Consider the following 11,176-nt stretch of genomic DNA (forward strand, 5'->3'; position numbering starts at 1 on the left):
TTCTGTAACCTTCACGCTGTTCATTTTTTTTTTGTGATATTACATTTCATACCATGCATGTGCTTTGTTTCGTCATGTTGTTTTATTTTCATGGATCATATTCATACATCATTTAGTAACATGTTAATTTTAAAGGAAATCACAGGTACCTATTTGACTTCATACAAGATGGATGTTAACACAAGATCCGATGCTACACGACACACCGATTCTTCCGATTTAAGAAAGAAGTATAGTCTAAGAACCTGTGTTGGAAACTTGACCGGGCTGATAAACTTGGGCAAAAAGCTTAAGACTATAAAGAGAGAAACCTTTCAGAGAAGATATGGAAATTTGTTGAATTTAATGGAGGTTGAAGTACAAATACCCGCTATCACAGCCTTGGCACAATATTATGATTCTCCGCTTCGATGTTTCACATTTCAAGACTTTCAGTTGGCGCCAACCATAGAGGAGTTCGAGCATATCTTGGGTTTGCCACTGGATGGCACCACTCCCTATCAACATTTAGAGCATCATGCCTCTATACCCACCATTGCTACCATCATGAAATTACATCCCAAGGAGCTTGAAGACAGGATGATGATGAGGAATCAAGTGCATGGGTTATCACAGGGATATCTAGAGCAGTATTTACAGCACTTGGCTGATAAAGAGGATTGGGAAACTTTCATGGATGTATTAGCCCTCACCATATATGGCATAGTCTTGTTTCCCAAAATAGAAGAATTCGTGGATTATTCCGCGATAGACGGCTTCGTGGCGAGTAAAACCAGATCAGAAAATCCTGTAACAGCAGTTCTTGCGGATGTTTATGGGACTTTGAGTTTCTGCCACGAGAGAAAGGGAAAGAAGATTCTTTGTTGTTTACCGGCTTTGTATACATGGATGACAGCGCGTGTGTTTAAGGAGATGGTCGACGTTAAGAGTCTATCGAAGACTTTGTCACACCAAGGGCTTAAAGGTAAAGGAGGAAACGATTGGGCCCGATTCCTTGCTGGTTTGAACGAAAGAAGTATAAAATGGCGCCTTCCTTGGCTCGGAAATAAACTGGCTATCCAGCATTGTGGTAGTTTTCCTAACGTGCCTCTCATAGGTGCCCGGTACTGTATAAATTACAACCCTCTTTTGGTGCAAAGACAATTTGGGCATCCCATGAAAGGGGCACCTTCATCAGATTACCTTGCTACCCTATTCATTTATTACGAAGACGGGCATTTCATCGAACTGTTAAGAAAGGTTAAAAGTGCATGGGAAAATGTTGTTCGAGCAGAGAAGGACTTGAGGGATGGAGTAGTGGATAGCAGGGTTAGTTATCACACCTGGATTCTGGAGAGAGTGAAAGTAGTCAAGCTGCCTTTCAAGCCAATCAAGGATCAATCAGTTAGTGAAGGACCATCCCAAGCTCCAGAAAGTGAAGAGGTGCAACAATTAAAAGTTGAGATGGAGAAATTGAAAATGAGGAATGCTAGGTTGGAAAACGAATTACAAAGGGCGCGTAATGATCTTGTGGATATGAAAAATGATAATGAAGAAAAGTCGCGGGCTTATGAAAACCTTGTCAAAAGCCAGAAGGCTGAGAGGGATTACACATTTCGAGTGAAACAGGATCTAGCTGCCGCGAGTAAGGAATTATCCATGAGGGTAAATGAGAAGAAGGTGGCTTTAGAAGAGGGAAAGGAGTGGAAGCACCTCTACGAAGAAGCCAAAAGAGATAAGCGAGAAGCCCTGAAGAGATTAAGAGAAGCGCAGATTCAGATAGAAAAAGCGGGGCATGAGATGAAAGAGATGGCCATGTCGTTTGAGGCGGATATGAATCGGGAGCGTTGGAAGCTAACAGAAGCAGAGGAAGAGCATCGAACTCTGATAAAACAAATGGAGGAATATATCGAGGAACAGGAGGAGCGATGGAGGTCGATAGAATTTGAAGAAAGGCATCAGGCCTTGATAAAGCGAATGGAAGAGCACATCGCCGAACAAGAAATGGCTGTAAAGCACTGGAAGGAAAGATTCTCTCAGTTGGCTGCTTTGGCAAACGGGGCAATTGAAGACATCCCCAGGATGGTGTCGAATGCTGAAGCAAGCACTCATTTTTGTAACTCATCAGCGGAAATAGAATTGTTTATTAATCATTGTAAATGGTTGGTGCGAGAGATGAAATCTTTCATTGCTCGGGCGCGGGATTGATGTACATCAGAGTTATGTGTTTTGTTCCTTAGACGATGTAATTGATCAAATTTCTTGAAATGAAAGATAGGGGATGTTTGTTTGGTATCGGCTTGTGTTAATTTTCCATCAGTATTGTCATTGTTATCTTGTGATTTCCACTTATCACTAGCATGCATCATGTTTTCTTTTTGCATTTTTCATCCTTATCTAATTTAATTTAATAAAAAATAATCATCAGTACAAGTGAGAAAACAACGGCAAGTTTTCCAAGACATCCGTACAGGACCAGAGCTAATTCGAAGGTCATGGAGAATTGGGAGCAGTCACACGAATCTATTAAGGCCGATGTCAGCCAGTTGAAGGATCAGATGGCCCAGATTTTGGCGGCTCTCGAAGCCCTGAAGACTACGGGAGGGGTGACCCCTGCGCAAGTTGAGGGAAGTGCTCAATATTACCCTCCGTTGTTCAATGCTGGGAGCCAATCTGTTTCATTCCCAATGTATGGATTGCCTCCAGGTTACACCCCACCTGTGGGAGAATACACAGAAGGGGAGCAGACTTCATTCTCTTTCCCTACCACTGCTAACGTACCGCCAATCAGTACTCAGGGACCTGTTGTAATGTCTGCACCTATGGTAAATGAAGGGATGTATGCAAGCATGACTGATGGAGTACGAGTAACCCCGGTGCCACCTGTGATTACCGGAGAGGGCTTTTCTACAAGGGCTGCGCCATATACTTTGTCTCAGGGGGTAACTAGTAATGTTGATGGGGCGAAGGATAAACTGGAGAGCCTAGAGGCAAGGTTGAGGGCTGTTGAGGGGTATGAAAGTTATGGATTTGGGGATGTTTCTAGATTGAGCTTGGTTCCTGGCGTCAAAATACCACATAAGTTTAAAGCGCCAGATTTTGAGAAGTATAAGGGAAATACATGCCCAAAGAGCCATCTAACCATGTTTTGTAGAAAGATGGCTGCATATGCTTATGATGAGCAGCTGCTCATCCATGTTTTTCAAGATAGTTTGGTTGGAGTGGCGTTAAACTGGTATACCCATTTAGAGCCGACTCGAATTCGTTGTTGGGCGGACTTGGCTGATGCTTTTGTGAAGCAATATATATATATAATACACATGTTGCGCCAGATCGTTTACAGCTGCAAAACATGTCAAAGAAAGATAACGAAACTTTTAAGGAGTATGCTCAGCGGTGGAGGGAATTGGCTGCACAAGTTGAGCCACCTTTGTATGATAGAGAAATGGTGGCAATGTTTGTTAATACGCTCCAACCACCATTCTATGAACATATGGTGGGAAATGTATCTTCAAATTTTGCCGATATCATCGTGATAGGCGAGCGGATAGAGATCGGGTTGAAGAATGGGAAAATTGCATATGGCTCATCGGTGGTTGCACATTCCAAAAAACCCAACTTCAACTCAGGAAAAAGAAAGGAAGGAGATGTGCATGCAACATCTGCAACCCCGGTGTGGAGAGGTCAGGTTCCCACTCATAACTATCGACCATACTGGGGTCAACATCCACATGCAGCTAATGCGTCATTTGGTCATCAAATTAGGCCTCAACAGCAACCAGGGTACTATCAACCACAATACATTCCGACGAATAATTGGAGGGGAGGGGCGAACGTAGGTTCCAATATGAATGTGGGTCCAAATACTTATCCAAGAAGGAACCAAGAAAGAAATTATGTTAATTTTACCCCAATTCCTACTACTTATACGGAATTATTGCCTCATCTTATCAAACAAGGTCTGGTTGTCGTTTGTCCCCTGAAGCCTTTGCAGCCTCCATACCCAAGAGGTTATGATGCAGATGCAAAGTGTAGTTATCATGGAGGGGCCGCTGGTCATTCCACTGAGAGGTGTCTGGCTTTCAAGCATAAAGTGCAGACTCTAATTGATTCTGGGTGGTTAAAGTTCCAAGAGGATAAGCCTAATATTGAGGCCAATCCTTTATCTGGGCATGGAAGTGCTTCGATGAATGCTGTCGAAGTGAAAGAGCATGAGCTGGTGAGGAATGTGAAAGAAGTCAGGAGCTCTAGGAGGTTTATTTTGGAGGCGTTGCTGAAAGTGGGTATCTTGAAGGGTGATTATGATGAGAGTATAGCATGCGCGCTCCACCCAGATGCTGAGCACTCTATTGAGGAGTGTGTTAAGTTTGAAGAAATTCTGCAAGACTTGTTAGATCGTGGCCTGATGCAGGTATGCTACAAGAAGGAGGAGGGAAATGTATTTGCACAAACTGGTGATGAATCCGGCATGATTTTACCAGAACCATTGGTGATTCGTTTCACTAAGACTACCTCTATCCCACCAACTCAAGGAAGGTCGCCCGTTGTTATCCGTGTACCAGCTCCTTTTCCTTACAAGAATGAAAAAGCCGTCCCATGGAGATATGGGACACATGCGTCAAGCGAAGCACAAAGCGTTGACCCTGTCGTCAAAAACATATCAGGGATAGGTGGAATGACTAGGAGTTGTCGAATTTTCACATCACCAGAGTTGGCACAAGAAAGAGTCAATGATAAGGAAACAACGATGGCTGCGAAGGCAAAAGAATTCTTAAAGGGAAAGGGTGCACAGACAGAGGAGATCCCCGACAAGGAAGAGAGGAGAGAAGTTTCTGAAGAGGAGGCTTGTGAATTTTTAAAATTCATACAACAAAGTGAATATAAGGTGGTGGAACAGTTAAACCGTATGCCTGCTCGTATATCCTTGTTAGACTTGCTCATGCATTCGGCATCACACAGAAAGTTGCTAATGAAGATACTCAGTGAGGCTCACGTGGAGCAAGGTATTTCGTTGAATAAATTCGAGGGTATTGTTGGCAATATTGTTGCTAATAATTATCTCACCTTTACGGATGAAGAGATACCTGCTGAAGGAAGAGGGCATAACAAGGCTCTTCACGTCTCTGTGAAATGCTTGGATCATGTTGTAGCGCGTGTTTTAGTGGACAATGGGTCCTCTTTGAATGTCATGCCGAAAGCAACCTTGGAAAAGCTACCTTGCGAAGGAATGCATATGAGGCCGAGTTCAATGATTGTGAGGGCGTTTGATGGTAGCAAACGTGAGGTGATGGGAGAGGTGGATTTACCAATGCAATTTGGCCCTTGTGTCTTTCAAATAACGTTCCAGGTTATGGATATCCTGCCAGCTTATAGTTGTCTGTTGGGGCGCCCATGGATTCATTCGGCTGGAGTCGTGCCTTCTACACTACACCAGAAGTTGAAGTATGTGATGGGAGATAAGCTGGTGATAGTATCAGGAGAAGAAGATCTTCTTGTGAGTGGGCCATCATCCACACGCTACATCGAGGCGGCTGAAGAAGCTCTCGAGACAGCCTTCCAGTCGTTGGAGATTGTGGGAAATGCTTGTGTGGAACCGTTTCCAGTAAATCCTCATCTATCATGTGCTTCTATTATGATGGCCAAGATTATGATAAAAGGGGGCTATGTATATGGGGAAGGTTTGGGCAAATATCGGCAGGGGCGAGCATTCCCTATAGAAATCGTTGAAAACAAGAACAGATATGGCTTGGGGTACAAACCTACCAAGGAAGACAGGAAAAGGATGATTGAAGAAAGAAAGGAACGCAGTTTGGCCCGTGCAGAAAGACGAGGGCCCAAAGAGAGCAAAATTCACATTGTTGACATCAAGGAAAGCTTCCGCAGTGCAGGGTGGATCAACACTGGCCAGATAGCAGCTGTGGAGGATGAAGAAAGGACTCAAAGTTTGAGCTTTGTGTGGGCTTGCTCCCCTGATACTCAACTCAACAATTGGGAAACACTGGATTTACCTGTGATGCTTAATGTGAACAAAATGTAATAGTTTTAATTAAGATTATAGTTTCGATTGGGGCTTTAGAACTGAGATTTTGCGGATTGATTCTTTTTTACTTTTCACTCAGCGTGATAATAAAGATGCATTTCATCATCATTTGGCATTTTTCTTTGTTTATCTTATTTATTTATACTTTTTCATAAATTTAAATGATGCAGATGTGACAATGATTGTTTTGAAAATAACGATATCAATGTTCCTAATTTTGAGCACCCTATCAATAATACGGAAGATGATTTCGAAGATGATGTGGAACCCTCTCCAGAATTGTTGAGATTAGTGGAACAAGAATCTAAGGAGATTAAACCCCATCAGGAGGAAATTGAAATACTCAACTTGGGAGAGAAGGATGAGATAAAGGAGGTGAAAATCGGTACTGGTATGAAAACGGAAGTGAGGGAAAGATTGCGCGTACTGTTGAAGGAATTTAAAGATGTGTTCGCGTGGTCTTACAATGACATGCCGGGTCTAGATACCGATATTGTGCAGCATAGGCTCCCACTCAAGCCGGAATGCCCTCCAGTCAAGCAAAAACTGAGAAGAATGAAGCCGGAAATGTCCTTAAAAATTAAAGAAGAGGTCCAAAAGCAATTTGACGCAGGATTTTTGGCTGTGGCAAGATACCCACAATGGGTAGCGAATGTTGTACCAGTGCCTAAGAAGGATGGGAAGGTTCGAATGTGTGTTGACTATCGTGATTTAAATCGTGCAAGTCCGAAAGATAATTTCCCGTTACCACACATCGATACTCTGGTTGATAATACGGCCAAATTTTCGTTATTTTCGTTCATGAACGGATTCTCGGGGTATAATCAAATTAAAATGGCATCGGAAGATATGGAAAAAACGACCTTTATCACGTTATGGGGAACATTCTGTTATAAGGTGATGTCTTTTGGACTCAAGAATGCTCGGGCAACATACCAAAGGGCAATGGTGACACTCTTTCATGATATGATGCATAAGGAAATTGAAGTTTATGTGGATGACATGATTGCAAAGTCGGAGTCAGAAGAGGAGCATATTTTCAATCTAAGGAAATTATTTGAGAGACTGAGAAAATACAAACTCAGGTTAAATCCCACCAAATGCACGTTTGGAGTAAAGTCTGGAAAATTGTTGGGCTTTATTGTCAGCCAAAGAGGGGTAGAAGTTGATCCTGACAAAGTAAGAGCGATAACGGAAATGCCTGCGCCCAGAACAGAAAAAGAGGTTCGAGGTTTTCTGGGAAGGCTGAACTACATTGCTAGGTTCATCTCCCAATTAACTGCTACTTGTGAACCAATGTTCAAGTTGCTACGAAAAAATCAGGCTGTAGTCTGGAATGAAGATTGTCAAGTTGCTTTCGAAAAGATCAAACAATACCTGCAGGACCCTCCTGTATTGCGTCCACCTATGCCAGGAAGACCGCTCATTTTGTATTTGACCGTACTGGATAATTCAATGGGTTGTGTATTGGGTCAGCATGATGAAGACGGGAAAAGAGAGCATTCCATATATTACTTGAGCAAGAGGTTCACAGATTGCGAACAACGATATTCGTCGTTAGAGGGAACTTGTTGTGCACTAGCGTGGGATGCTCATCGTTTAAGGCAATATATGTTGAGTCACTCTACTTGGTTGATATCTAAAATGGATCCTATCAAGTACATATTCGAAAAGCTCGCTCTCACTGGAAGGATAGCTCGATGGCAGATGCTATTATCGGAGTACGACATTGTATATGTTACTCAGAAATCTATCAAGGGTAGCTCTTTAGCAGAATTTTTAGCCCATCAACCCATTAGTGATTATCAGCCGATGCAACCTGAGTTTCCTGATGAAGATATCATGGCTTTATTTGCTGAGAGCAGAGATGACAAAAATGAAAATGCCTGGACGGTGTTATTCGATGGGGCATCGAATGTAATGGGGCATGGAATAGGGGCAGTGCTTATCTCTCCTAAGAATCAATACATTCCAATGACGGCAAGGTTGTGTTTTAATTGCACAAATAATATCGCAGAATACGAAGCCTGTGCTATGGGTATTCGAGCAGCAATAGAGTCTAAAGCAAAAATTCTGGATGTATACGGAGATTCAGCTTTGGTTATCCATCAATTGAAGGGAGAATGGGAGACTAGGGATACTAAATTAATTCCATACCAAGCTTACATCAGGGGATTAATTGAGTATTTCGATTCCATCACGTTTAATCATATACCGCGAGAAGATAATCAATTAGCAGACGCGTTGGCTACCTTGTCGTCGATGTTTGAAGTTGATCAAGATGCAGAATTGCCAATGATTGAAATGAAGAGTCATGCGGGGCCAGTGTATTGTCATTTCATCGAGGAGGAAGTAGATGGTAAACCTTGGTACTTTGATATCAAGCATTATCTTAAGACTCGAGAATATCCAGAGAAGGCATCCGAAAACGATAAAAGGGCGTTAAGGAGGTTGGTTGGCAGTTTCATTTTGAGTGGGGATATTCTATATAAGAGGAATCATGACATGGTTCTCCTCAGATGCGTAGATGCAAAAGAAGCCGAGCTGATACTAAAAGAAGTGCATGAGGGTACATTTGGCACGCACATGAATGGGCACTCAATGGCCAGGAAGATACTGAGAGCGGGGTATTTTTGGTTGACTATGGAAAATGATTGTTGTACACATGTGAGAAAGTGTGAGAAATGCCAGGTGTACGCAACTAATATCAATATGCCACCCACGACCTTGAACGTGTTGTCTGCACCATGGCCCTTTTCGATGTGGGGAATAGATGTCATCGGAGCTATAGAGCCAAAGGCGTCAAATGGACACCGTTTCATATTAGTCGCAATCGACTACTTCACCAAGTGGGTTGAGGCTGCTTCTTATGCTAATGTGACTAGAAAGGTAGTGACCAAGTTCATAAAAAAGGAGTTGATTTGCAGATACGGGCTCCCTAATAGGATCATCACCGATAATGCCACTAACTTGAACAACCAGATGATGACAGAGTTATGTGAGGAGTTCAAAATTCATCATCTTAATTCTTCTCCTTATCGTCCAAAGATGAATGGGGCAGTAGAGGCTGCTAACAAAAATATCAAGAAGATTGTGCAGAAGATGGTGGTCACATATAAGGATTGGCATGAAATGCTTCCTTTTGCTTTACATGGTTATCGCACTTCGGTACGAACATCGACTGGGGCAACGCCTTTCTCGCTTGTATATGGAATGGAAGCAGTACTTCCGTTTGAAGTGGAAATTCCGTCCTTACGAGTTTTAATGGAAACCCAATTAGAAGAGGCTGAGTGGGTCCAAGCTCGTTTCGACCAGCTCAATCTCATTGATGAAAAAAGATTAACGGCAGTATGCCATGGACAATTGTACCAAAGAAGAATGAAGAAGGCATTTGACAAAAAGGTACACCCAAGAGAATTTCATGAAGGTGAGTTGGTGTTGAAGAAGATCCTACCTATACAAAAAGATCATAGAGGCAAATGGACTCCAAATTATGAAGGGCCATTTGTAGTGAAGAAAGCATTTTCTGGTGGGGCACTAATTCTCACGAGAATGGACGGAGAGGAGTTACCATTGCCAATTAATTCTGATGCAGTAAAAAAGTTTTACGCATGATGATTCCGTGATAGTGGTTGCCATTAAAGGGATGTTGATATTATCGTTAAAGATTATTGTACTCTGTGTTTTTTTTTTAATAAATGAAGTTCATGCGAATTCATTCATATTTTGGTTGTTTGCATTCCATCTGAAAAATGAAAATGAAAATAAATAAGAGCTTGTTGATAAAAGCATCACAGGTATATCAAAATGGTGAGCTCGGTCCTGGAGGATGTCGAAAAAGGAAAACGAAAAAAAGAGGGTCACATGTTGAGTTTGTTGTTAATAAAGTTGTCAAGGACATAGTATTTTCGAAAAAAAAAGTTTTGAAAAAATACCGTTGGTGAGTCCTTTCCTGATTCAAGGTTTTGGGTGTAACCGGTGGTCTTTTCTTGATAAAGCATCTGCATTCACATTACTTGAACCCTATTTTTTTCGTTTCCCGTAAGAAGAAGGATTTCGCCATACGCCTAATAGTGGGGCAGTTTTCATCATGTTACATATCACCGATAATCCGTTGATTAGGGAGATATATATATATAAAAAAAAAAAAAAGAAGAAGGAAGGAGAAAATAAAGGAAAAATGAAGTTGATGTGTCAGGCACTACATAGTTCCGTTTCAGGTTTAAATTCAAGAGAAAGTCAGACAAACAAGATTCGGAGTGACGTGTGGCCATTTTTCGTTATCCAATCGTCAAAAGCAGTTCATCCAATTGCACCCCTTTTTGAGCCAAAATTCGTAATTGTTTTCATCACCCTAGACAAGAATCATTAGCATGTTGACGTCAATTTGAAAGGGTACATCATAAGCATCCAAAGTTGAGAAAAAATGAATGAAAAGGAAAGTATCATAAAAGGACCATAACAGGGGCAACGAAAAGAATGATCAAAAGGGAAAGAAAAAAAAAACAACGATAAATATGCTTGAAGTTCAAATCCCTAAAGACAGTTGACGGGACACCTTGCAAATGATTCTTGTTTAAAAACTTTAACCGTCAAACACTTATTTGGGCCTTTGTTATCCTTTCTTTCAAAACCCTTTGACCTTTAGCCACGGTACAAGCCCATAAAAGTCCACGCTGACTGAAGGCTGTTGGTCTTAATCTTTCTCAGGAATTTAACTTTGAAACAGAATAATGTGGTGAATGACACAATTCAGTGTTATTTTCAAAAAAAAAAAAAAAAAAAAGAGAGGTCTCCCTGTCAATCGACGATCATCCAATTTGGGGGATCCTTCATACCCAAATCTTTTCGCTTTTCCATTGTGCAAAATTGGGGCAGTATGGGAGCACAACATGTTAATAGCACTTTCCCCCAAATGAGGGACACACATACGTTAATTTTTGCTCACAGAAAATCATTATTCATTTGTTTTTCATAACCATCCTCCCACATCATACAGGGTTCAAGTTAATTTGGATTGCAAAAAGCGATAAAAAGAATTTTAACTCGGGGTTACACTTTCTTCCTGCTCATTAAAGGGTTCTATACCTATCAACGTTGTTTTTAAGGAATGCGTTTTGAACATACATTGTGTTTGATGACAATATTAACAATGGA

At 41.6% G+C, this 11,176-nt stretch overlaps 1 pseudogene; it reads left to right on the top strand.

Annotated features, from left to right (window-relative positions):
• Positions 1-2,474: 2,474 nt before the first annotated feature.
• LOC128197395 (uncharacterized) lies at positions 2,475-9,634 on the top strand (annotated as a pseudogene).
• The last annotated feature ends 1,542 nt before the right edge of the window (positions 9,635-11,176 follow it).

The sequence above is a fragment of the Vigna angularis genome, chromosome 6 (assembly GCF_016808095.1).
Source record: "Vigna angularis cultivar LongXiaoDou No.4 chromosome 6, ASM1680809v1, whole genome shotgun sequence".
Taxonomy (NCBI): Eukaryota; Viridiplantae; Streptophyta; class Magnoliopsida; order Fabales; family Fabaceae; genus Vigna; species Vigna angularis.